A 27,801-nucleotide genomic window follows, 5' to 3' on the forward strand; every position below is an offset into this window, starting at 1 on the left:
ACATAGGCAAAACATTCTCCAACATAAATCTTAGCAGTGTTCTTCTAGGGCAGTCTACCCAGGCAATAGAAATAAAAGCAAAAATAAACAAATGGGACCCAATTAAACTTATAAACTTTTGCACAGCAAATGAAACTATAAACAAAGCAAAAAGACAACCTACAGAATGGGAGAAAATAATTGCAAATGATGCAATTGACAAGGGCTTAATTTCTAGAATATACAAACAGCTCATACAACTCAATAACAAAAAAATCAATCAAAAATGCAAAAAACAGTATTTCTCCAGTGAAGACATACACATGGCCAATAGGCACATGAAAAAAATGCTCAGTATCGCTAATTGTCAGTAATGCAAATCAAAACTAAAGAGGTCTCACCTCACAGCAATCAGAATGGCCATCATTAAAAAGTCCACAACAATAAACAATAAATGTTGGAGAGAACATAGAAAAAAGAGAACCCGCCTACTCTGTTGGTGGGAATGTAGTTTGATGCAGCCACTTTGGAAAACAATATGGAGATTCCATAAAAGACTAAAAACAGACTTATCATATGATCCAGCAATCCCACTCCTGGGCATATATCTAGAGGAAGCTCTAATTCGAAAAGATACATGCACCCCAATGTTCATAGCAGCATTATTTACAATAGCCAACATGGAAGCAACCTAAATGTTCACCCACAGATGACTGGATAAACAAGTTGTGGTATTATTTATACAATGAAATACTATTCAGTGATAAAAAAGAATGAAATAATGCCACCTGCAGCAACATGGATGGACCTTGAGATTGTTATACTAAGTGAAGTAAGCCAGAAAGAGAAAGAAAAATACCGAATGGTATCACTTATATGTGGAACCTAAAAAAAAAAAGACACAAACTAACTTATTTACAAAACAGAAACAGACTCACAGACATAGAAAACAAACTTATGGTCACCAAGGAAGGATAGGAATAGATAAGTTGGAAGCTCAAGATTTGCAGATACTACTATATATAAAATAGAAAAACATTAAGTTTCTACTGTATAGCACAGGGAACTATATTCAATATCTCATTGTAACCTATGATAAAAAATAATATGAAAAGGAATATATGTATGTATATATATGACTGAAACATTATGCTGTATACCAGAAATTGATACATTGTAAACTGACTACACTTCAATAAAATATAAATAAATAAAACTGATTTAAATTTTTTGCTAAAATTTAATATAAACAGAATAAACATGGTGTCATATTTTAAGAGTTTCATTTTTAACTTATGGAAAACTATCCAAAAATTTTCCAAAGCAAGTATAAGGAAAAGAACCACAGGCTCCATTTTCCAGGGAAGCAGGAGACAAGCAAATATGAAAGCCTTAAAAATAGGTGTGAGGGAGATTTAATTAAATGTTAAATGAACTTTGGATTCCTGGAATAAAACACTTAGTCATGATGTATTATCCTTTTCCGAAACATTGCTGAATGTAATCTGCTAACATTTAATTAGTTATGTTGTATCCATGTTCTTGAGTTGTATTAGGCTCCAATTACCGCCTTGGCAGTGTCTTTGTCTGATGTGAAAAGCAAGGAATGCTGACCTCAAAAGTGAGTTGGGCAGTTTTCCCTCCTCTTCAATTTGTGGGAAGATTTTGGGTAGAACTGGTATTATTTCTTTCTTGGAAGTTTGTTGATACACAGAGGGAAGACAGTGTGAAGACAAACAGGGAAAACGCCATGTGAAAATGGGAGATTGGATTGCTATATTTACAAGCCAAAGAACAGCAGAGTTTTCCAGCAAACCACTGAAAGCTAGAAAGAGGCACGAAAAAAATCCCCCTACAGGTTTCACAGGAAGCATAGCCTTGCATAAACTTTAATTTTGGACTTCTAGTCTCCAGAACTGCAAAAATAATAACTTGCTGTTGTTTTAAGCCACATAGTTTATGGTATTGTTATAACAGCCCTAGAAAACTAATACAGAAGGTAAATGAAAAAAATGGAAAGAAATGTGTGCAACCCATGTTAAGAACAAAAGACTAACTTCTTCAATATACAAAGAGCTTTTCCAAATAGAAAAGAAGGGAAAGTAGAAATCTGTTCAAAAGTAGTGTAGAAATAATTATCCAAAGAAGTACAAGTATCTTTTAATTACATAAAATATATAATCAATTTCATTCACAGTAGGAAAAATGCAAAATAGAATTGCATTACCATTCGGCTCACTTTCTAAATTGGCAAAGAACTTGCCATATTATAGCACGCTTTGCTAGCAAGGGTAGAGGGAAACAGGCATTCTTACAGATTCTTTGAGGAAGTTTAATAAAAATGTATAGACATCATCTATGGCATTCTGTGCTCCCTCCCCCAAATCTAACCACTTTGATCAAGAATTCCATTTCCAAGAATTTATTCTGCAACTCTTCTTGCACAGATCCATATTGAATTACTTGCGAATTTATCATTGTGATTTTGTTTATAATAGCAAAATACTGAACATTATTTTAATACCCATCAATAGGAGAATGGTTTAATGAGCCACTGTAAATCCATAAAATGCCATAACATAGGGCTGTAAAACAAAATGAGATCTCCATATGTAAATGTAAAATGATCATTTAAATGAATATTTAAATGAAATAAAGCTAGACTAGAATAATGTGTATGGTTTGTTACCATTTGTATTAAAATGAAAAAAATAGCAGTTTGTATATTTATAAATATACATTTTTATTATATATGCATATAATTTCTCCAGAAGATAAAATCCTTAATAATATTGTTGGCCTGTAATGAGGGAAACTGGGTGGTTGAGGGACCAGGATATAAAAAAGAATTTTGCTTTGTCATTTTGAACATTTTGAATTGGAACATTAACAGTGAATTATCATTTAAAAATTTAGAGAAAAATAAGATTTGGAAAAATTCAACACAACTTTATTAAGCATAATGTCTTGTAGAGTTCTTTGGTTTAATTTTGCTAATGTAACAAATACTTACATGGCCTTTGCTCTGTGCCAGTTATTGTTCTAAGCCTTCTGGTCTCTTGTGTATTTGGTGATTGGCAGTCTACCAGAGTCACTCAGGGTAAAGGTGGGCATTTATCTAAAGTAATTGATGCTGAGAATTTGAAAATAAGAAACATTTCCTGCTAGCAGCTAATAAGTAATAGGTATACTGTTTTACCTTAACAGATTAAGTGATTAAAGTCCATTTTTTAACCTAAACCTTTCCTAATCTATTACTAAAATGAACATTTATAAACTTAATTAGAAAAGATTGCTCTATTCTGTCTCTTTTACTCGGCCTAACTTGTCAATTTGTGGACTTTGGTTTATCTATTATTAACATTCAAAATTTGAGTCCTGAAAGCAACTCATATACCTTGTATTCTGTGCAACTGTCAATTGTATGAAATTATTGCAGATAATTCTTGATGAGATCCTTGTATATCTATGTTTTGTGAAGAAATATTGATAGCGTTATTCTGGGCTTCCTTTTCAAGGATATTTGTATAATCAAGGGCATTAGAAATTAGAGATAGAGTCTCCTTCTGAGATGGAAGGCAGTTATTTCATAACCAGGATTATAAACATCTGTCTTCAAAGCAAATGTTGTTGAGAGTTGACAGTTATCTTCTCTTAAGGTTGGGGTTTTTTATGCTCAGAGTTCCTCACCTATGACACAAACCCACTGTGTGTGCAGCATCCATTGGGTCCTACTCTGCATCTCCCTCCATGGAAATTGGGGGACAAGAAAAAACAGATGCAAACATGAAGGTCAAACTGCCTGCCACGTAGCTGTGCTCAACCCAAGAGTCCCCAGTCTTCTACCAACATTTATGAAACTGTGACAAGCTAAATTGTTAGGTTGCATTAAGGTAAAACCTCAATCTCTCCATAACAGTTAGTTATTTTCAAAGAACTACTTTTCTTTTTTTTTTTTTGGCAAGAGTACTTCTAGATATAAAGCATAAATAGCTATTTGGCTTATTCTGATTTTGTAAATCAAAGCCACATTCATATATATATATGTGGAAAATGTATAATTTGAGAGAATCTGTATCTTTAAAATATTTGCAGGTTTTAAGGAAAAAATGTATGATTCATAATCAAATTTAGCTTTATGTTACAGAAATTATAATATGTTTCATGTCTAAGATTTCAACTTAAAGAACCAGCCTGAGATTATAATTTTAAAAAGAAAACACTGTAAGTAAAATGTTATATAACACAAATACATCTACAATAGTGTAAAACTATATGAAATCTTTATATTTCCTAAGTAAAATATTATAAAGATATATATTTTTTAATATCTGACTATCAACTATTGTTAGTATCAAATTGTGGGTGATTTTTTTCTCAATTTTTCTAATATTTCCATTATGCTGTTATATTGTTTGTATTAATAAAAACAAAACAAAAAATAAAAATTTACTACTACCTCCTGCAAGTCTAAAACACCATACATATGTTTTATAATTTATAAACCAATTAAATATAATCATTTTGCTAACTCATATTCTTGTTACATAAATAGGGAGAGCTGATTATACTTTGAAGATTCCTAGGAGTATTCAAGAGTAATAGATTTAATAGGATGAAACAAATACAGATACGTGAAAAAGTAGATTTATCTCAAAGAGGTTGTATGTTTTTGCTATAAAAATTAGTGGTACCATACAGTCCAAATTATTTTCCACTTCATCAGATTGGAAGGTAAGAAAATCATGTATGTCAGCCAACATGCAGAAAGTACAATAAAGAAAGAAGGAAGGATAACTTGAAGTCTATCTACTTTAATCAACAGATAGAGTATACATACATATTTTTTCTTTTTCTTTTTTTTTGATTCAGGCAGTTTTTACTTAAATAAACTATCTAAACACAGCTGCCACAGCTTCCGATAAACACAGAGCAGCATAAAATCACCTGCATTTGGTTTCTTCCTTGGAAAACGTATATATTTCCCCTAGTTATTAGAAAATTCCATACCATATAAGACAGTTTTCTCATATTGTATGAAATAAACACAAATTTGACTTAACCTGACTCCTACAACTGAACATAAAACTTGTTCCAGAGCAGAAGCAGAACCCATAATTAGAAGTCCATCACATGATACATTTACTAAAATACCTAACACCTAATGCCCTTACATGGGCAAAGAGACTAAGAAACGCAGCCTCAGACCTAAGCTTTGGGGGGTGAGAGTACACCCACAACCTTGTTTGACTGGCCTGCTTTGTAGCCAGGGTTCTGCTCTGAGACAGGCGATGATGTGTGGTTCTCCCACCATCGGGTAACTCCTGAGGATTTCTGTCTCTCCTGCCAGCCACTTCACCAGTAGCCTGTGACTCCTCTGCCCTGTGAATCATGAGCTTGGAGCAGTGCTGGAGCCCGGGAAGCCCCTCAGCCCCCCAGGGGCCCAATGACCACTTCTCCACCCCACTTCCAGCCCCTCGAAAGCAGGCATGGTGGGCGGCCAACTAATGGCAGGAAGGTGTGTTATTAGCTACGTGTCACTCAGAGCCTGACTGCTTACTGTGAGGAGACGAGAAGCTATTTTCCAGCAACAACAACAACAACAACAACAACAACATAAATAGCAATAAAAATATGTATTTATTTTCTCCAAATATATTTTCTTTAGTGTCTAACAACAGCAAACCTAGCATTGTACAAACCTTCACCAATAACTCACAATGACTGAATTCAAAACTGGTAACTAACCATAAAAAGAACATACCCTCCATGTAGGAGAATGAGTATGACTTTAACACATGAACCATAGGGAATGCTTTTTGCTCAAAGCCCTCTGCCCCTTTTTTGAACAAGAGCATTTTGACTTATGGGATAACATGGAGAACTGGTCCTTTTAGAACGATTAAATCTAATCTGATTTGAGACTTTCATACTAAAACTGAAATATGAGTAATACATATATACAGCATTAGCTTGCTTGGGCCTGTGTTAATCCTCTATTTCTTCATCCTGCTTAAAAGCTTTTAACCTATTTTCTTTCAGATAGCTATTTATTTATTTATTTATTCATTCATTCATTCATTCATTCATTTTTAATATATATTTATTGAAGTATAGTCAGTTTACAGTGTTGTGTCAACTTCTGGTGTTCAGATATCTATTTATTTTTATAATTTGTAAATGATAAAATGCTTATGAAAGTATTTAGTTAGCAAATTACATTCAGTTGCTTAGTATACAGTTACAAGTTAGCTTATTTTAAAATAATCAGTCAAAGAAGAAAAAAAAAAAATTCAGTGATGATTTATGTTACCTGAGTACCATTACAGGGATATATGACTTTAAAGCAACTTTTTTTTTGGGATATTCAAGAACAAAACCTCTGCCAACTGCTCACATAAACACACTAGAAGGACAGCATTTTCTGTAGAATATCTGCTCATATTAGACTCATTTACAGAGGGGATCCCACCTGTTATGTTTCCCTTGAGAATCCTTGACTCTCTATTGAACTCCAGCGAATTACTACCGTCAAATGCCTATTGCTGCTTAGAACAAAGCATATAGAGAGCACTAGTATGGATCAAGGGAACGCCAATATTGTAGTTCACAATTAAACTGGAAGTAAGCTGAAACAATGCAAAACAGCAATTTTATTTTAATAGAGAAAACTGTTAGAGAAATGATATTAATTCCATAATTACACAGTAATATCATCTATATGTTGTTTTGTACTTTAAAAATAAAATCTAAATTATAAAAATCACAAAAATAAGGGCAGCCATTCTAGAAGTATTAGAATGATAAAAACAGTCATTTTAGGCTGAACTTTTGTTCACTAGACACTCCCAGATCTGAGAGCCCCACTCAGCAAATTCCCTTGCTCATTGATTTAGCACTCTTAAGAGCTCTGTGTCACCATAAGACTCCCTAATTTGTTCTAAATTATCACAATTAAGGAAAGAGCATTAAAGTGTCCATCATTATACAAAAGCTGCATTTGGTTTCATAGTATTCTGCTTTCTCATTTTTAAAATTAGATAGTTTTAGGGAACTTCATTACCTTTGAAAAATTAGAACTGTAGTAACTGGTCAACAATAGCAAAGCTATATTTAAGATAGTATGGTTTATCAGGGCATTGTAATTTCGTCCCAAAATTCACTCAGGATTAAAATGACTATTTTCAGTTTCCATTCAACATTAAAGAAACTTAATATTTTATTGCATCTCTAAGTAGAAATAGCTGATCATAGGAAACATACTATGTTTTGAGTTGAACATAAATCAAAATATTAAATTACATGTATAAGTAATATTTAAACATAGATTTAAAGAGGAATAAGAAAGGGAAAATTCATAAATAACTTTTAAAGGTTGATTCATTTATCCCAGACAATATTTGATCAGTAACTTTAGTTATCGGAATTTGTATTAAGAAAATAATCAAAACAATACACAAAGGATATTCAATTATGTGCAAAATGTTCAAAAAATCTTATTTATAACATACAAATGTAGAAATCTACATATCTAAAAACAGGTAAACGAAGTTAAATGAATTGTGTTACAGAATGCTATAGATATAATAATATAGAAACAAAATCCTGATTTTGAAGAATATTTTATAGAATGAGAACTTGCTTATGTATTTAAAAGACAATACAGCATTCCCCCAATTAAAAATAGTAAATATTAAATTTCATGTTTTTTAAAAATGAAAGAAAGATAAAAACGATGAGCAACAGCTTCTTAGCATTGTGTGATTAATGGATTTATTTTTTTGTTTTTAATCTATTTACCTTTTCTTCTCTCTCCAAATTAATTAATATTCATTAACTTAATAATTTAAACATTTAAAAATATTTCAAGTAGTTTAAATTTCACTTTTTCTATCTATATGGTTGTTAAACATAAAAAAAATGCTGCATTTAGGTACTAAAATTATCAATCTATGATTGTTTATACCTCATACAAGCAGTCATGCCTTTTACTTTGCAGTGCCTTACTTCTAGTGTGTTTATGTCACACTTACATTTATGTATTTTCTTTAAATTGTAAAATTATTGATGAATTATGATGTGTCAATAGGCACAACTGCCACATTTTTAATTTGTCAGGTTAACTAGCTCATTTTAACACAAACTAGTAAAGTGCAGAATAAATGTTGGTATCAAAGTAGCTTGGGTTTTGGATTACAGCTCTGAGAAAATACAATACTGAGAACATTATGTAAAAACTCTATAAGCCTCAGTTTCCTCATCTGTAAAATGGGAATTAAGAACCTATTATATAGTTGTGTGTGTGTTCATGAGTGTGAGAAAGAGAAAAAATAGATTGGTTCATATATTAGTCAGTGTTCTCCAGAGAAATATAACCAATAAAAGGTATGTGTGTATATATATATATATAAATATTAGAGATTTATTTTATATAATTGGCTATCCTGATTGTGGAAGCTTGGTGAGTAGAAAATCTGATGGAGGGAAGTCAACAGGCTGGAGACTCAGGAAAGAGACCAAAGGCAATTCAGTAGGAGACCCAGGAAAAGCCAATATTGCAAGTGAAGTTCAAAGACAATCCTCTGACTGAATTCTCTCTTGCTCAGGGGAGGGTGGGAATTTATTCGTTCTATTCAGGCTTTCAACCAATTGGAAAAGAACCACCTGCATCTGGAGAGCAGTCTGCTTTACTCAAAATCTACCAATTTAAATATTAATTTCATCCAAAAACACTCACAGAAACATCCAGAGTAATATCTGACCACGTATCTGGGCATTGTGGTTCAGCCAAGGTAACTCATAAAACTAGCCATGACAGTTCATGTGTAGCATGATTCCTAGTACGTATCTATAGGTATTACTAATATTAGTTTGTCAAATTAACTTAGTGATCAACTTTATAATTGGTCCTGCTTCAGAAACAATAACTAAAATTACACAGAGCTATTTCACAAGTTCAAAAGCAAAGGAACTAGAATATATAACCTTAAAGAAAGAAAGAAAAGGAGAAAAAAAGAAAAACTAAGGAAAAATAATCACAGAAAAGTATAATATAATCCTTTCAACTTTTGTCTAAATTTTGTGAAGTTGAAGGAAAAAAAAAATCAGTAGTGTTAAAAAAAATCTCCTTGGACTTCTTTCACATTTGAAACTACATCGCTCTCTCAATATTTTTTCAAAAATAAATGCTTTCATATTTAACGTCAAAGGTAAGGTACAAAAAGACTTAATTTGCCAAATCATGGTAGTAGAAAATGAAATAAATTTAGTCTTCTCCATTAAGGTTTGTATTATAGGAGCTCTGGTGGAGACTTATAGGTCAGACATCTGTGATTACTCACCAATTCAGTGTTTTCCAGAATGCTAAACAACAAAGATCTTTTCAAAAGATGCCACCTTCTTCAGAGCTCATTTGGGCTATTAATGTGTCATACACATTTCTCCTAGTTATCTGATGCTGAGATCCTCTGGTCTAATATATTGTAAAATACACCTGCAGTTTTTATTTTTGAAATATTTATAAGTGGAAACGTATGTCCTTTAGACAGGTGGCTCTCTAATGCTGCTGCAAAATTGCCTTTCTGCAATTTCTCTTCATCATAACTGTGAGGAGCAAATACTTTCAGGATCTGAAGTTTTCATTCTCTGCATATTTCCTTGTTTACTGGTGTATATCCTATACTAGCTTCCCAAGGAGCAGTTTATAAGAGGTAAATTTTCTAAACATTCACATGTAAATTTTTTAATTCTGTTCTCACACATCTTTTGCAGCTACCAGTGTTGTTAAGAACACCAATGCAATTCACATTTTTGTTGGATTGTCATTTGTGTTTCACGCTTCCCCCTCCACCTCTGTTCAGACACTTGTAAGATCTTCTCATTATTTCAGGCGTTCTGATATTCTTGATGAGATTTCTATGGATAGACTTTTCTCTGCAGTGTTCTGAGTTTCTGGTGGGTGCTATCAATTCAGAAAACCTGGACTGTCTTTCTTGGAAAATTTTCTGGTATATCATAATGATCATTTTTATCTTCTATATTTTACTATTTATTTTAATATTTTACTTTAAAATACAGATGTCATGTTTCTTGAATTGATCCTATAAGACATGTCTCATTCATCATCCTCTTGTATTTTATTCTAATATCTTGAAAATTTTCTGAGATTTAGTCTACAATCCTACTACTAAATGTACTTTGATTTCAGTCATGAATCCTCATGGGGTTTGGGAAAAAAGTAAAAGTGGAGGCCTACATACCATATACTTAAATGTAAAAAACTTATGAGTCATGCCAGCAAACTGTGAAAAATATGTTCTACCCTCTAACCTTAATAAAAATATCTCATAAAACCTGGGTGGCCAGGTTAAAATTCAGAATTCTCAAACTCCTTGGAGTTCCATGCCAAGAATACAGTGGTGTGGAGGAATAACTCTGTCCCTCCCCACAACTTGACCCCTTCTCTGCACACACCCATCTCTGTTTCACACATTATGGTACCTCAGCACATGAATGTAAACATCTCTGTCACCACATCCAAGTTCAATTTATATTCCTTAAAAATACCCACAGTCAACTCAATGGTGAAAAACTGAAAGCCTTCCCACTAAAATCTGGAACAAGACAAGTATGCCCAATCTCACCATTTTTATTCAACATAGCTTTGGAAGTCCTAGCCACAGCAATCAGGCAAGAAAAAGAAATAAAAGGGATCCAAATTGGAAGAGAACAGGTAAAATTGTCACTATATGTGGATGACATACTATATATAGAAAACTCTAAAAGCTTGACACAAAAACTACTAGAGCTGATAAATGAATTTGGCAAGGTAGCAGGATACAAGACTAACATACAGAAATCATTTTTACACTAACAATGAAATAGCAGAAAAGAAAGTAAAGAAACAATCCCTTTTAAAATTGTATCCAAAACAATAAAATATTTAGGAATAAATCTGATCAAGGAGGTGAAAGAATTATACATGGAGAACCATAAAACATAGATTGAAGAAACTAAAGATGACTTAAAGACATGGAAAGATATCCCATGCTCTTGGATTGGAAGAATCAATATCATTAAAAAGACCATACTGCCCAAGGCAATCTACAGATTTAATGTGATCCCTGTCAAATTACCCAGGACATTTTTCACAGAACTAGAACAAATAATCCTAAAATTTATATGGAATCACAAAAGACCCAGAATTGCCAAGCAATATTGAAGAAAAAGAACGAAGCTGGCATAATAACCTTCCCAGACTTCAGACAATACTACAGAGCTACAGTAATCAAAACAGCATGGTATTGGCATAAAAACAGACATATGGATCAATGGAAGAGAAGAGAGAGCCCAGAAATAAACCCATAGACCTATGATCAATTGATCTTTGACTTCAAAAGAGGCAAGAATATACATGGAGAAAAGACAGTGTCTTCAAGTGATGTTGAGAAAACTGGATAGCAGCATGTAAATCAAGAAAGTTAGAACACTCCCTCACACCATACACAAAAATAAACTCAAAATGGCTTAAAGACTTAAATAGAAGACAAGACATAATAAATCTCCTAGAAGAAAACAAAGGCAAAACATTGTCTGACATAAATCTTAGCAATGTTCTCCCAGGCCAGTCTACCCAGGCAATAGAAACAAAAGCAAAAATTAACAAATGGGACCTAATTAAATTTACAAGCTTTTGCACAGCAAAGGAAACTATAAGCAAAACAAAAAGACAACCTATGGAATGGGAGAATATGTTTGCAAATGATGCAACTAACAAAGGTTTAATTTCCAGAATACATAAACAGCTCATACAATTAACAACAACAAAACAACCTAATCCAAAAATGAGCAGAAGACCTAAACATGTAATTCTCCAATGAAGACATACAAACAGCAAATAGGCATATGAAAAAAATGCTCAGTATTGCTAATTATCAGAGAAATGCAAATCAAAACTACAATGAGGTATCACCTCACACCAGTCAGAATGGCCCTCATTCAAAAGTCCACAAACAATAAATGCTGGAGAGGGTGTGGAGAAAAGGGAACCCTCCTACAGTGTTGGTGGGAATGTAGTTTGGTGCAGCCATTATGGAAAACAGTATGGAGATTCCCCAGAAGACTAAAAATAGACTTACCAGATGATCCAGTAATCTCACTCCTGGGCATATATCCAGAAGAAACTCTAATTCGAAAAGATACATGCATCCCAATGTTCATAGCAGTACTACATACAATAGCCAAGACAAGGAAACAACCTAAATGTCCATTGACAGATGACTGGATAAAGAAGTTGTGGTATGTTTATATGATGGAATACTACTCAGTGATACAAAAGAATGAAATAATGGCATTTGCAGCAACATGGACGGACCTAGAGACTGTCATTCTAAGTGAAGTAAGCCAGAAAGAGAAAGTAAAATACCATATGATGCCATTCATATGTGGAATCTAAAAAAAAGAAAAAAAAGGACACTAATGAACTCATCTACAAAACAGAAACAGACTCGCAGACATAGTAAACAATCTTATGGTTACCCGGGGATGGAGGGTGGGAAGGGATAAATTTGACAGTTTGAGATTTGCAAATATTAGCCACTATATATGAAGACAGATGAAAAACAAATGTCTTCTGTATAGCACAGGGATCTATATTCAATATCTTGTAATAACCTTTAATGAAAAATATGAAAACAAACATATGTGTGTGTGTGTGTGTGTACACACACACACACACACACACACACATATACATACATGCATGACTGGGACGTTGTGCTGTACACCAGAAATTGACACATCGTAACTACCTGTACTTCAGAAGAAAAAAAAAAAATTTGCTCTTGGCCAACCTTGGACCTAGTGAGACACACAATTGTAGCGTAGTCCATACTCAGGAGATACTAAGGAAGAGACTTGTAGAGGCCAGGAAAGTAGTACCATAGCCATTCGTTCAGGGAATTTCAGGCTCTGTTGGAGCAGGGTCTTGGGTTCTGGGTAGGCACAACAGCTTTGCTCACAGAAAAGTTACATCCTATATGAAGAGTTATGGCCAAGTAAAGCCAGAATAGAATGTTTTAAAATATGGGTCAAGGAAGAGACCCCTTTTCTATGAGTCTAAAATTTGCTACTGATTTGACCTAAAATATTTTCTCGTTTCTATAAATTATTTACTCTCTGATTATTTTTTGACCATAATATCTTACTTAGCCTCAGTTTCCCTGAAAGCACTTTGAGGAAAAAAAGGTTTAGTTTTATTAGGGAATGAAAAGAGGGGCATTGCAGATATGATACATATTCTATTGTCATTTCTTGGATGAAAATTCTTCCATTATAGTTCTGAGGGCAAAAATTGGCAATTTCTAAATTTCTATTGTGTTCCCTAATTATGTAGTTTTGGAGAGAGAGAAGTAGAATTTTGTTCTCCCCTGTTTACTATTTTGTCTGTTTTTCATGCATGCTTTTCTCATCCATCTTGTTTCCCATATGTTTTTGTGAGTTTGGGGTGCTGCTCTTATTTAACTGAGACTAAATACTGATATGGAAAATTTGGGTGGGTGTGTAGGGCTTATCAACTATCAGATTGGTTGATTGAGGATGCTGGCTATTTCACTTGGAAATCTCAAATGTTTTATAAGAAAGTTTTTATCTGGCCTTATTCCTTTTTCTAGGATAGAATATTTATGTTTTCCTTCCTATTACATAGATTCTGTGTGTACTAACTGCCAACTTTTCTGTTTGTGGAGTGGTATGGAAGGCCAGGAGACTTCTCTCTAAAAAGACTTTTAAGTAATTGAAAAACTGTTCTCAATATCTCTGAATCATCAGATTCTCCTATTCATTGTTTCCAGATGATATATTTTTGTTCTTCTGCCTAGAGCATAGGAGCCTGGCTGCTGCTGTAAATGTACTCTGTGCTCTAAGTGAAGCACTGTCTGATGTGGTTCCAAAGGTATATGGAGAAAAATATTGTCAGTTATAATATAAATGTGGAGGGTAAATGAATGTAAAAGTGTAGTAAGATTTCAATATTTTACTTGAACTGGTAAAAGCAGGAAACTAGTAGACTATGATAAGTTATCTATCTACATGTTAATATTCAAAAATCACTGAAAAAGCGATATAAAGAAATATACTTGAAAGCACAATGGATAAATCAAAATGACATTCTAAAATAGGTTCAAGGAATCCATAGAGAGGCAGGAAAACTAAAACAGAGAAACAAAAAGCAGAGAGGAAAAACAAATAAACCAAAGAATACATAAGACTTAAGCCCTAACATTTCAATAACTACATTAAATATAAATAGCTTAAACACATCAATTAATAGAATGAGATGTTAGGCCAGATTAAGAGACGTTAACAAACTATATTCTTTCTACAATAAATTCTATTCCATTTTAAACAATATAAAGAGGGTAAAAGTAAAAGAATGGAAAAGATGTATCATGCAAATTATAAATGAAAGGAAAGCAGGTATGGCTATATTAACATCAGGTAAAGTAGAGTTCAGAGCAGAGAAAATTACCAGAGAAAGAAGCATTACATAATAATAAAAGGGGCAATCCACTAAGAATAAACAGCCAGCATAAACACGCATGCACAAAAAAAGAGCAGCAAACTATGTAAATCAAAAACAAATAAAACTAAAAAGAAAAACATGCAAATTCAAAATTATACTAGATTTTAACCACCATCCCAAAAGTTGATAGAACGACTAAACAGAAAGTAAGCATAGATATAGAAGAACTTAACAACACCATCAACCAATAGTATCTAATCAACAAAACACCTCCAATAACAGAAGAATATACAATCTTTACAAGTGTCCACAAAAGATATACCAAGATAAACTATATCCTGAGTTGGAAACAAACATGAACTAATTTAAAGGCTTGAAGTCATACAGAATGTGTTCTCTGAATTCAATGGAAATTAACTAGAAATTTATAACACAAAAATAACATGAGGATCTACAAATACTTTGAAGTTACCCAACAGATTTCTAAATAATCCATTGGCCAAATAGTGGAGGGATAAATTGGGAGTTTGAGATTTGCAGGTACTACTATACATGAAATAAATAAACAATAAGGCCCTACTGTATAGCTCAGGGAACTATATTCAGTATCTTATAATACACTATAATTAAAAAGAATATAAAAAGGAATATGTATATGTATAACTGAATTATTATACTGTACACTAGAAATTAACACAACATTGTAAACTGACTATACTTCAATAATATAAAAAAAGAAATCACAAGGAAAAATTTTGAAAAATATTGAAACAAATGAAAATGATACCACATATCAAAATTTGTGTGACACAGCTAAGGCAGAATTTAAAGGAAAATTAAACAACTAAATATATGCATTATAAAAATAAATGTTTCAAATGAATAATCTAAGCACACTTTGCAATTATATAGATAAAGAAGAGTGAAATAAAACCAAAGCAAGCAGTAGGGAGCTATAGCTCAGTGGCAGAGTGTGTGCTTAGCATGCACGAGGTCCTAGGTTCAATCCTCAGTACCTACCTTATAAATAAACAAACAAAATCTAATTACCTACTCCCTCCCCCAAATTAAACAACAACAACAACAAAACCAACAGAGCAAGCAGAATAATGCCGGAAGTGCTAGTGAGTACAAGAGCAAGATGGAAATAAAAGGCATAAAGCTCAGGAAGAAAGAAATGAAACTGTTTATGCATAGATAACATGATTGTCTATATAGAAAATCCCAAGAAATCTAGGGAAAAATGAATTTAAAAACCTCCTAGAACTAATAAGTGAGCTGAACAAGGTCACAGGATATAAGATATACATCTTAAAATTCAGTTGTATTTCTATATACCACTAATATGCAGACTATGTTAGAAATATAATTCACAATCACTCAAAAATAATGAAATACTAATGTATAAATTTAACAAAACATGCATGGGACTTATATGCTAAGACTGCACAATGCTGAAAAAGAAGAAAAACATTTCTAAGTAACTAGAAAGAAAAGTTAGGTTCACGGATTGGAAAACTCTACATAGTAAAGATATCAATTCTTTCTGAGTTGATATACAGGTTTAAAACAATTCTTGTCAAAACCCCCAGACTTTTTTTGTTATGTGTAGACAACTTTATATGGAAATGAAAATTAATTAGAATAGTTAAAACAATTTTGAAAAAAATAAAGTGGGAGGAGTAAGTACCCAATTTTAAGACTTAACCTTAATCAGACCGTGTAGTGTTGGAGGAGGGACAGATATACAGATCCGTGAAACAAAATGGGAATCAGAAATAGAACTGCATTAATATGCCCAACTGATTTTTACTAAACGTGCAAACACACTTAAATGGAGGAAAGATAGCCTTTTAAACAAATAGTGCCAAAGAAATTGGATACACACAGTCAAACATAAAACAAAACCCTTGACCTGAGTCTCATACTTTATACAACAATTAGCTACAATGGGCCACGTGCTTAAATATTAAATGCAAAATTATAAAATTTTGACGCTAACCTTTTACGCTGTCTTCCGAGTGGGAAAAAGGTGGGTGTATCTATAATAAGACAATGTGAAAGACAGCTGTTGTAAAGAAAAGTGTGTTACTGTCATCTAATAGTTTTGCAAAAAAGTTACTATAAAAGAAACTGGGTAAAGGATACACAGGATCTCTTTGCATTATTTTTTTACAACTGCATATGAATCTACAATTATATCCAAATAAAGAGCTCAATTTCAATAAAATCGTGTATTAATATCCTCCCTTCCACTGTCTTTATTCTTTCTTTTATTAGACTTTCAGGAAAAAAAAATAACATTCTCAAATTACCATTAACCAGAAATCTAGCATATTTCTTCAAAATCCACAGAATTTTTTTTTCAGTTTTAGAAAAATTTATGTCATGTTATACAAAGCAATACTTAGAAAAATGCAAAATTGTTATTTGGAACCTTATTATAATTGAATCTGCAGAGAGCATTTTAAAAAAATCCGAGTGATATTTTTGGATACAAATTTTCCACTGGGCCTGCTAAATTTGGCCAGCTGATTGAATAGTTTGTAAATCCAACTTCTGTGTGGTTTAGTCTAGCTTTCAGTCCCAACTGAATCAATCCCAATCTACTTCACAGTTGAAGATACAGCTTTTCTGCTTAATTTTAAAGAACTGTTCCCTGCATTTAAATTAAAATGTCATAGATCTTTGCTAGAAATTACAGCATTAAACACATCCTGCTCCTTTTCATTCTTAATGATATGGCAATACAAACACATTTTCAAGAAAAACTGGAGAAATTGTTAAAAATGTATTTTCTCTCCATGACTGGATGATTACAAAATTCTCTTTATTATATAAAATGTTAGAGAAATGTTTAAAATGAAAATGCATTTATTCTAAAACAGATATTAGCAAAAGTATCCTGAACTCATGTATTGAAGTCTCTTGTTCATTCCTTGTTTTTTATTTAGTTTCTAGGACTATATCTGAAATTATTTATGTAGCATTTTCTCAGTAATGAATACATTTGTGAATCCTCTTTTGTTCAATTCCAAATTGAAACATTTAACAGAAGTAAAGAGCTCCAGTAACTTTAAATCACTCCCTATAACACATGGCAATTTGAAACTACTGAAGCATTTTGTAAAGGCTTCTCTCTCAAAGTGTTCAATGTTTAGGGATTATGAAGAGTTATTTAACTTTATTGCAATACTTCAGATTTATAAATACCATTTTAAAAGAAGGAGGGTTATAATATCTTATAAATCTATCAAGTAAAACAGTATAAAATATACTTAATTGCTATAAAGGCCATAAGGAGGCATATGCTGAATGAGAGAGGAACAAAGAAAGGGAGAGTGAGAACCATAAACAATTTTGAGGTCAGGCTTTCTTAGACTGTAAGAAACTTAGGAATAATAAACAAATGATAGCTATTTAAAAATCCTATATGCCTGGAATTCAACATGAAAAAAATATTAATAGATAATCCTTGCTATAAAGAAAAATAATCCTTAGGTCAATTGTAAGTTGCTTAGAGTTGAATGCCAGTTGAAGAACAGATGTCAACATCAATAAAACATGGTGCAGTAGGCACTTCAACAAAGGCTCCCAAAGAGTCTCACCTCCTCGTGTTCTTGACACTGTGTAATGCCCTGCCCTTGAGTGTGAACCAGACCCAGTGACTCACTTCATAGTAATAAAATATGGCAAAAGTGATATTACTTCTGAGATTAAGACAAAAAAAGACCATGGCTTCTAGCTCACCTGCCCTCTCTTGCTTGTTCACTCTATTGAAGATGAATGCTCTAAGCTACTCTGTGGTTATGCCAAGGTAGCAAGGAGCTGATTCACTGTTCAACATGCCACTAAGAACTGAATCCTGCCAACAATCGTGTTAGGGGCTTAGAAGCAGATTCTTCCCAGTAATGCCTTTAGAAGGGACTGTGGCCCTCACCACGAGCCTGACTTCTATTTCACCAGAGACTTTGAGCGAGCTAAGCTATGCAGGATTTCTGATCCATATAAGCTCTGAGATAATGTTTGTTGTTTTATGCCATTAAGTGGCTTAATTTGTTAACATCACTAGATAATTAATATATACAGGTAAAGCAATATCACAAAGCAAATAAATAACTGCATATATTTTGCATGAAAAACATTGAATCAATGAACTAAAATGTTCAAACCAAAAGCTGACAAAAGTGAAGAGTAAAAGGCAGAAAGAAAGGCAGTCACAAAGATATGATTAGACATGAGTGAAATAAGTGGCAACAAAATGATTATTAAAACCAAAAGTTGGTAATTTGAAATATATTAGTCATCAAAACAATTTCTAACAAAGATTTGTCAGGAAAAGAAGTGTTTCATTTAAAACTGCAGGCTAAGAGGGGGAAATAATCAGTCTTAAAATTAAAATATGATGAAAGAATATTATAAATATTAATACCTAAATAAAACTGAAGAGTTAGGCAAGATGCATTAATTTACAGAAAAATACAAAATGCTAAAAGGGTAAAGAAAAAAAATGGAAAACTTGAGCAGTCTCTTAAACACTAGAGACTCTGGAATAAAGTTCAAAAATATTCAAGTCCTGTCAATATTATGGATGTGTTTTACTAAGACTTTTAGGAATGGTACTTTGAAGGTTAGTATTTTATGTACCTACACAACTATTTCTGAAACAGGGTGAAAGCTGATGAACTAATTTTATGAGGATAAGATAAACTTTGCTCTAAAACTAGATGAGCAGACTATAAATAAAGATTATGTATGTCATCTAAAAATCATTATTGATTACTAATCAAATTATAACATTCATAATATAATATTCATAAAATCAGTATATCCAATGCTTTATAATTATTATAATAATTATACATGATAGATTGCATTATTAATATATTAATATCTTTTCCAGAGATATTATTGAAAAGAAATGTGAAAATCAGATGGATTTTTTCTAAATGTGTTTTGTAAGGAAGCTGCAAGAATATTTTTATATTCATTAAAATAAAATAAGACATTTTATTCCAATATGTCTTTTTCCAATAGGCACATTTTAAAGGTGCCTATTAGAAAAAGACATATTGGAATAAAATGTTAGAAATATTTTCAGTTGGAAAAATTAGCTTATGAATTAAAGTGAAGTGAATATGCTTGCCATTGGGAATAACTTGCCTAGAGAAATGAGTATATTCTTATTATATTAAAGCAGATATGGATACACTTATAAGTGGCTATCTTAACCTTATAAGGGTATAATATTGCAAATGGGAAATATTGTCAATTGACTATATTCTATGTCAATCATTGAAGTAATAAGCCTAGATTGGATCTCAAATCTTGCATTAGCCCTATTTACACAACCTTTGACGTATTCTTTCGGGATTAATGAGAGTGAAATTCACCTTAATTATATCCTGAGACACTCAGGGTTCATCATTATCTATGTGCAGATGCTAGGGTCAAAACACATGTATATTTCTTTCAAATATGGTTACGTTGATATATTTATCAGGTGCATGTGGGTCTATGATTGGTGCTTAAGTTTTCTACTGTTGCCATTTATATTTCACAATGATTCATTATGTAGGCAAAATCTTGGATAATATATCAACATCCCATCATCTAAGTAAAATAATTTATTTATATAGTTATTCATTCATTATAGAGGTTTTTAAAGTCTTTCTACATTTTGAAAATTGAGACATATCTTTAAAATAATGGTACACAATGAAAAAGATAACTTGAGGAATAAATAAATGAATAATACTTTAATTTATTTAATATCCAGTCAAAAATAAATTATTCAAGGAATTCTATGTGTAAGGCATGACTCTACACATTGCAAAGTCAGTAGTTAACAAAACAATCAAAGAAAAAAATCTCTACCTTTATTCTAACGGAACAAGATAAACATAAAACTAAATATATAAACAAAATATACTATGTAAACAAAGTAAATAAATAGAATGCATAATATATTATAGGGGAAATAAATCATACAAAGGGATTAAATATTGCTAGGATAGGATGTTCAATTTTAAATAGTCAAGGAAGTCTTCACTGAGAAAGTGGCATTTGAAATGAAGACCTGAATTTTGTAAGATACTAAATAATCTGTAAATTTGGGGGAAGAGTATTTCAGGCATAGAGAGTGAACATGCCAGTGTTCTGAGGCAGAAGAATGCCTGATGTGTTTGAGATACTACAACAGAAAATCACAGATTATGTATAAAAGATACAAGGCAATATATGATTAGTGAGGAGTTGCTATTAACTGAGATTGGATGTCTGTAGAAGGAGAGGCTTTTGGAGAAAAGATCAAGAATTCAGTTGGGGATAGATTATATCTGTCATGCTTAATAGACACCCACAGAAAAATGCAGAGGAGGAGGTTGAGTAAAGTCTGGAATTCTTGAAGAGGTCTGGAGGTAGTGAAACTTTGGGTGTTTCAAAATACCAACTCTGTCTCATTTTGGTGGCACTGATCCAGCTCTGAGATGGAATATAAAATCTCAAAGGGAGGGAGTTAAATAGAGAAATAAAAGTATTGAGAGTATGATAGGAAGAAAACCATGAGAGTGAGCCAAATGAAGAAAGTATGTCCAGGAGAAAGGAGTGATCAACAGAACAAATGCTGTTGTGAGTGCTGAGAATTGATCAGTGGCCATGGCTGCCTGGAGCCAGAGCCACTTCCAAGGTCGGGGCCTTGAAGTTCCTATTATTTAATAATATAAATCACCATGCTTAAATTGACATATATTATGCATTTAGAGTGACGAAAGAGTTTACATCAGGTTACAGATCACAAATGTAAAATATAGAGAAAATAATAGTGTTTTTATTAAGTAACTGCCTGACATAAATCTATTTTCTTTCTATTTTTGGATGCATACCCTTTGTTAATTTCTTTATATGACAAGGATTTTGCAGTATTATTTCTGAAGAAAAGTAAAAACATTACTCTTTTCTCTAATTGGCTTTTTTTTATTATCATTTAGAAAAGTTCCTTTCATGAATTCTGACAATCAAATTCATAGGTTGTTTCTGTAGAGACATAATGATTGAGAGCATTAAAGTTTCTATCAGTCTTTTTTCTATCATTTTCTATTTTTCCCCATATTAGTCACACGTGAATTGTACAGGACCAATTATTCTGAATATTAATTTGAAATTAAGGCAAAAAATTACAATTCAAATAATATGAATTGTCACTCTAGTCTACTGAGTAAACTAATTTTCAAACAAATTATGCTTATGTAATACACATTGAGTTATTGATAAATATTTGAAGTTGTATCCCTGTAATAGTTATTTCTTTAGGCATATTTACTATAAGAGTAGAACCACCATACTCTCCAATATAGACTGTGTCAGATATGCTCAGATTCAATCCAATATGTAGAGATTAATTAAAATTTTACCTCACACACAGATGTATTTACTGCTTATATTATGGCCCTGCAAACACGATTTCGGATAACTTCTGTTTTTCACAATACATAGGAAAAAGAAAGTACAGTGCATATATATTTACTTGCACTGAATTATCAAGTATATTCCTGACAGGTGAGAACAATCGTTTTGACTAGGCATCTACAAGAACTAAAACATTGCTTGCAAATCGACACCTGATGACTGGATACATTTCCTACAACCTAGCATGTGGCACTGTATGTTTCAAGACCTGTATCTCCTACACTGCCTGCGCATTTCCAGATACCAGATGCATAGGCTAGATTCGCTGGCACCTTTGTGTCGCAATTTCAGGTGAATTTGCACAGCAAGTGAGAAGGTATGCCTGGAAGATGTCCCTATAGCACTTTGGCCAGGAGTAACCAAACACGTACGGAAGTGATTATAAACAACATGAATATATCCTAGTCGGCCAAAATTCAATGTCTCCAAGTCAACTTGCCCTTGGCTGGATTCTCAAAATACCTAGGACCACTGTCCTCTAACTCAAGGACGAGTATGAAGAAGAAACAAGGAAACGGAAGAGGGACTGGTCTTAACTATTTGAGTAAAATATTTTACTTTTCCAAATTTTATGTAAACATATTCAAACTAGGACTCTCAGAATAAGAGAGATAGAAGGGGACCATGAAAGTGAGAGGCCCCAGACCTTAAGCGTAAGGTTCACAATAAATCCACTTTGGCTGCATGTTTGATTAAAATGCTGAAAAAACAATCTGACAGAAGTGGTGAGAGGCAAAGCCAAATAGTAATGGGATTGAGAGAGAGTGGGAGGAAGAATTTGGCTGTCATAGAGGAGGAAGTCACTGTAAATAGAATGTAATCCATGAGAGATGCCCTTGAGGTAGTTTTTACTTTTTACTTTTTGTATGTGTGTGTGACTGACAATTCTGGGTGAAAACTAAGTTATAAGATATTTTATTAAGATACCTTTTTAAATAATATGTGTAAAGGAAGGGGGAAAAACACAATTTGACAAGATAAATTGGGAAGTAATCCTCATTCATACAGTAGGCACAGTAACAGGCACCACAGTAGGTTCTAGAACTAATGGTGCTCAGGTAGTCATGACCTGTGCCTCCTGAATCCTAAGGTCTATTGGCTGAGCCACACGTGAATCAGGTAAAGTAGTTCAAACTCATCAGGGTGTACAGTAGTTATACTGAGGACATAAACTGTATATGAGGGTAGAGAAACAGAACAATTAGTGGTTGTAATAAAGATTACATTAAGTTAGAGATTGAGATGTTATGAAAGGTCTATCTTAGGAGGTGGCATTTGAGCTTAAATATGAGGAATGAAAGGAGTTACCAGAGGGCAAATCCACGGAGGCACACGAATAAAAGATGTACACGTGCAAATGCTTCATCGTAAGAAGAGTGTGATTTGCATTGTCAAAAAGAAATGAAAAACAAGCAGTTGTAACCAGGAAGTTAACAGTCATACCAGACTGCGCCCTCTTCCTCATGCACCATGTCACCAAGATTGTACTGCCTAACATAGTAGCTAATAGTCACACAGAACCATGAACATTAAGTTAATTAAAATAAAATACAATAATTGAGTTCCCCAGTTTTACTAGTCTTATTTGAAGTTCTCAGCGGTCACATATGTCTAATGGCTACTTTACTAGACAGTGCAGGTAGAGAACACTTCTATCTCCCTAGAAAATTCTATTTGGAGAGCATTGTATACCCTTCAAGTAGGGGGCCATTTTTTTCTCTTGGGACAAATTTGGTCAAATCACATCTATAGAATGAAAAATTCCTCTCACACTCACCATATGTTAAAGTTTACTTGCTCCCTATAGAAAGAGAAAACTTAAAGATAATGAGTATTATTAACTAATCAGGTCTTTATTTCTCCTTGACTAACTGCTCATACTTAAACAAATGGAAGAGAAAATATTTCTTATTCATTTTACATTGCTTTAGACTATACAATAGAGAGGCATCTTTCACTGATCCTGCTCAGATGAGAGTATACAATCACTGGCCATAAATTTTATTTTTGTTACAAACCAGGCAAAAAAAGGAAGTCAGATTATAAAGGTGTAATTTGCTACCTGAGAAATCTCTCATACACTCCCACTTCTCACACACTCAAATTATGATTGTTTATAGTAAAAAACTCTTTGAACTATTAGAAAGATAATAGAATTGAACCCAACAAAAATCATTTATTAATGTTCCAGATAGAGAATAAAGAAGCAGGAGGAAAAAATTTTAACAGGGAGTAGTTTTAGGTTTTGCAAAATTCCTGTGGAATTGTTTTCTATAATATTCTAACACAATCTGGCCCAGAGCAGGAATTCACTCCTGGTTTAGGCAAAGCTCATGATTTTTCTTTCATTTCTCTTCCCCTCTGTTCCTGCCTTCAGCAAGGATCCTTTTATCTTCTTTCTCTTAGCCATTTTATTTGCAAGTTTTGAGATTTGAAATCTGCCAATTTCACCCTTTTTTGCTGTCTTGTGCTGTTCTTTCCACTTTGCTTAAAAGCAAGCATTTTTATGGCTATCCATCAATTAAAGTTGCTATCAGTATTTCAGATTTTCAATTTTTCTTGTGTATTCTCATATTCCCAGTGTTATTTCTTACCCAATAGGAGTTTTTCACTTGTTTGCCCACATCTGATCAATGTCTCTGTGTACTTTTAATCAATAGCTTTATCCTCCAGTTCTAATGTTGTCTCCACTCATTGTCCACCCAAGGAGCTTTAGCATGACTTCCTCTCTGAAGTCCTTCCTGAAACCACCACCCACCACAGCAGAAGCAAAGATGATCATGGCCTCATTTATGATGACAAGGATTGTTTTTTTGGAGGGGTGGGATGGGTTTGGAACTCACTGCACAGCGTTACATAGTTTATATACATATATTTTCTGTAAAATATTCACTAGGAAACAGCAAGGTCTTTTAAATTTGAGGTGATTTCAAATTTTTGCCATATACCTAAAAACTGTTCAATAAGTATCTCTTGAATACATTAATGGATGCGGAAACATTGATTTGGGGAATAAAATGAAGTTATAGATTTTTAGATGTGTTGTATGCAAAGCAAAAAAAGGCTTAAATATCAGCCAAATAATTCAGGTGAAAAATGATAATAAAACAGGTAATTAAGGCAACTTTCTTTTTTATAGCAGTATCTGACTAATTTTTTTTCATTAATTTAACATGTCCTTGTCATATAATTATTTGATAAATACTATATTCCAATGTTTCAATTGTTCTAATTATCTTCCACAGGGGAACAGTTATTTTCTATTTATTGCTACCAGAAGTACAAACCATGTTATACATAAAGTACAGTAGTATTTTTCTTTGGTAATTACATTTAATAATTTCTCACATTTGCTCAAAATATATCCTACAATTTTGAATTAATGTAATATGTGTTAATTTGTATTTTATATATGCACACAATTCATACTATTACCTTGTATTGTGCAACATTTAAACATCAATATTCTGAAGCTGCAATAGAAGTTCTTATCTCTAAGACACAATTGCGTGCCTATAATCAAAAGTTTATATGTATTAATGTTCTTCCACTGTCAATAGTAAATGTTATCAAAACAATAACATTTTAAAATCAAAGATTAATGGATCAAGACACTGAACTATATAAAAATAACTATATTAACTCTGACATATTTGTTAGCAGTTCTATTGATATCATCTAGAAAAGTGTATTAACTATGTACACTATGTGATCGGACTTTTGTCAATGGCTATTATTTCCAATATGTTCTTACTTTTACCTGCAATGCTATTTGAAGAATAGATACTCTGTGACTATGTGTAACCTACTGGAAGACATAATTTACAAACAGAAACCAAAATAAAATTTATTAGGCAACCAGAAAAGATGGCCATTGCAAACAGATAATAAAAATGCCAAAACATCAACTTCCTCTTTGTCCTGCTTCTTCACCATTTCTCCTGCATCTTTATTTTTATCTCACTGAGATAAAATTCCTTAAGTTAAAGAGTTTTATACTTCTTTTTATCTCAAGTAATTGCCTTAGTACATAAGAAAATATAGATGTTCTATTAATGTTTATTTCCTCTGCTATTGATTGATCCTGGACCAGTTGATAAATAAAACTTGACAAATGCAAAAATGTAAAATTCAGATGCCTTCAGCTTTAGATAGATGTCTCAGTTTATTAATCTTCCAAAACTGTATCCTATACACAAAAATTGTGTCCTCAGCCATCCAGCACTGTTTGTATCTCACAATCTTTCCTAATCAGTAATTACCTCAATACCAGATCCCAACATCAAGTATTCTATTCCATCATACTCATTTTAGTATTTGCATTGGTAAAATTCTCCAACCCCACCAAGGTCTCCAATCCTGTGAGGCTGGCACCTTTTTAATTTCTGTAACTCATGACCTTGCCTGTCACATTACTTCCTAGTACAACCGAGTCCATGATCCACCAATAAAATTAACTGATTGTACATATCATCAATCCCCTCCCTCACTTTCTCCCTGGCTTACCCTACAAAACCCTAACTGTATTGAAATTCAACTATGCCTACTGTGTTGATCCACCAGAGGGGTTTCTCAAAGCCGGGAATTCATATAGCCATGCTGACTAGATTCACTGTAAATTTTTACTCACAAATCTTAAATGGGAAGCATCTCTGCTGCCTGACCCACTACATTTCCTTCATGAATTCACCATCTCACCTGCAAGTATGTCTTTCACACCCTCTCCTCATCCTTGAGCTTTTCTCCACCTTCACCCTCTCCTGAATACCTTTTGGTTCACAAAGAGAATTTCTGATGAAATCCATCAGAAGAGGATTTCAATTTCCCTATAAAACTGTCTCTACCTACAAACACGTACCCCATCATCACTCTTGGTTCAGCAGTTTCTATACAAGGCAATCTCTTCTCTGACACAATCAATTTCTACTCAGAGACACTGTGCTGGAAATTATTTCCATCCTCTACTGGGGCATTAATGTTCATCTCTACTGGATCATTTTCATCAAAATAAAAAGCTGCTGTAAAAGTTCTTCCTTATTAAAAAATCTGCTGTCAATTTCTTCAATTATTGTATAGGAAAAGACCAAAGTGTCAAGCCTGTACAACTAGTTTCACTTCATCTGCTATTATTTCTTGAATCTACTTCAAAAGCCTTATGTGCCCAGGTCTCCACTGAAAATGCTCCCATTGGTTTTATGGATATCATCTATATTGTCATGCTGAACGGGTCTTTACCTTTTTCTTTGTTGATTTCTGACCAACATTTGATTCAATTGATCTCTCCATCCTACCTGAAGCACTTTACTCATCTAAATTCTGGGAAATCGCAATCACGTAATACTTATTTTTCTACCTAGCGTGCTGCCCTTTTTCAGGCTTCTCTTCCTTTTCCTATGCCTACAGTCGTTACCTAGGTAAACCATACCATGACAGGGGACTGAAATTCCACTTATAAGCTGAACAATTCATTGGTTGGCTCTATCATCCGTACTTTTTTCCTGCATTATCAATATGGTTTTATTTCTTAAACTAGTTTAAACAAAATTTTGCAAAAAAAAAAAATTGCTCTTATAATCGAATTTTGTCAATTATCTAATCCTGTCAAAAGACTGTCAGTAAATTATTATTTTTATGGAAGTACAATGTTGTGTTAATTTCTGGCATTCAGCATAGTGATTCAGTTATACATATATATATATTCATTTTCATATTATTTTTCATGTCATCTGTACTTTTGATTCCACCTTGTAAGTGATCTTTTCTTTTTCATTAGAAAACTGACTCTGCAACTGAGTAGACTTCCTATCATGTTTCCTGACAATAAAAGTTTGGGG

This window comes from Camelus dromedarius, chromosome 13 (assembly GCF_036321535.1).
Source record: "Camelus dromedarius isolate mCamDro1 chromosome 13, mCamDro1.pat, whole genome shotgun sequence".
Classification (NCBI taxonomy): Eukaryota; Metazoa; Chordata; class Mammalia; order Artiodactyla; family Camelidae; genus Camelus; species Camelus dromedarius.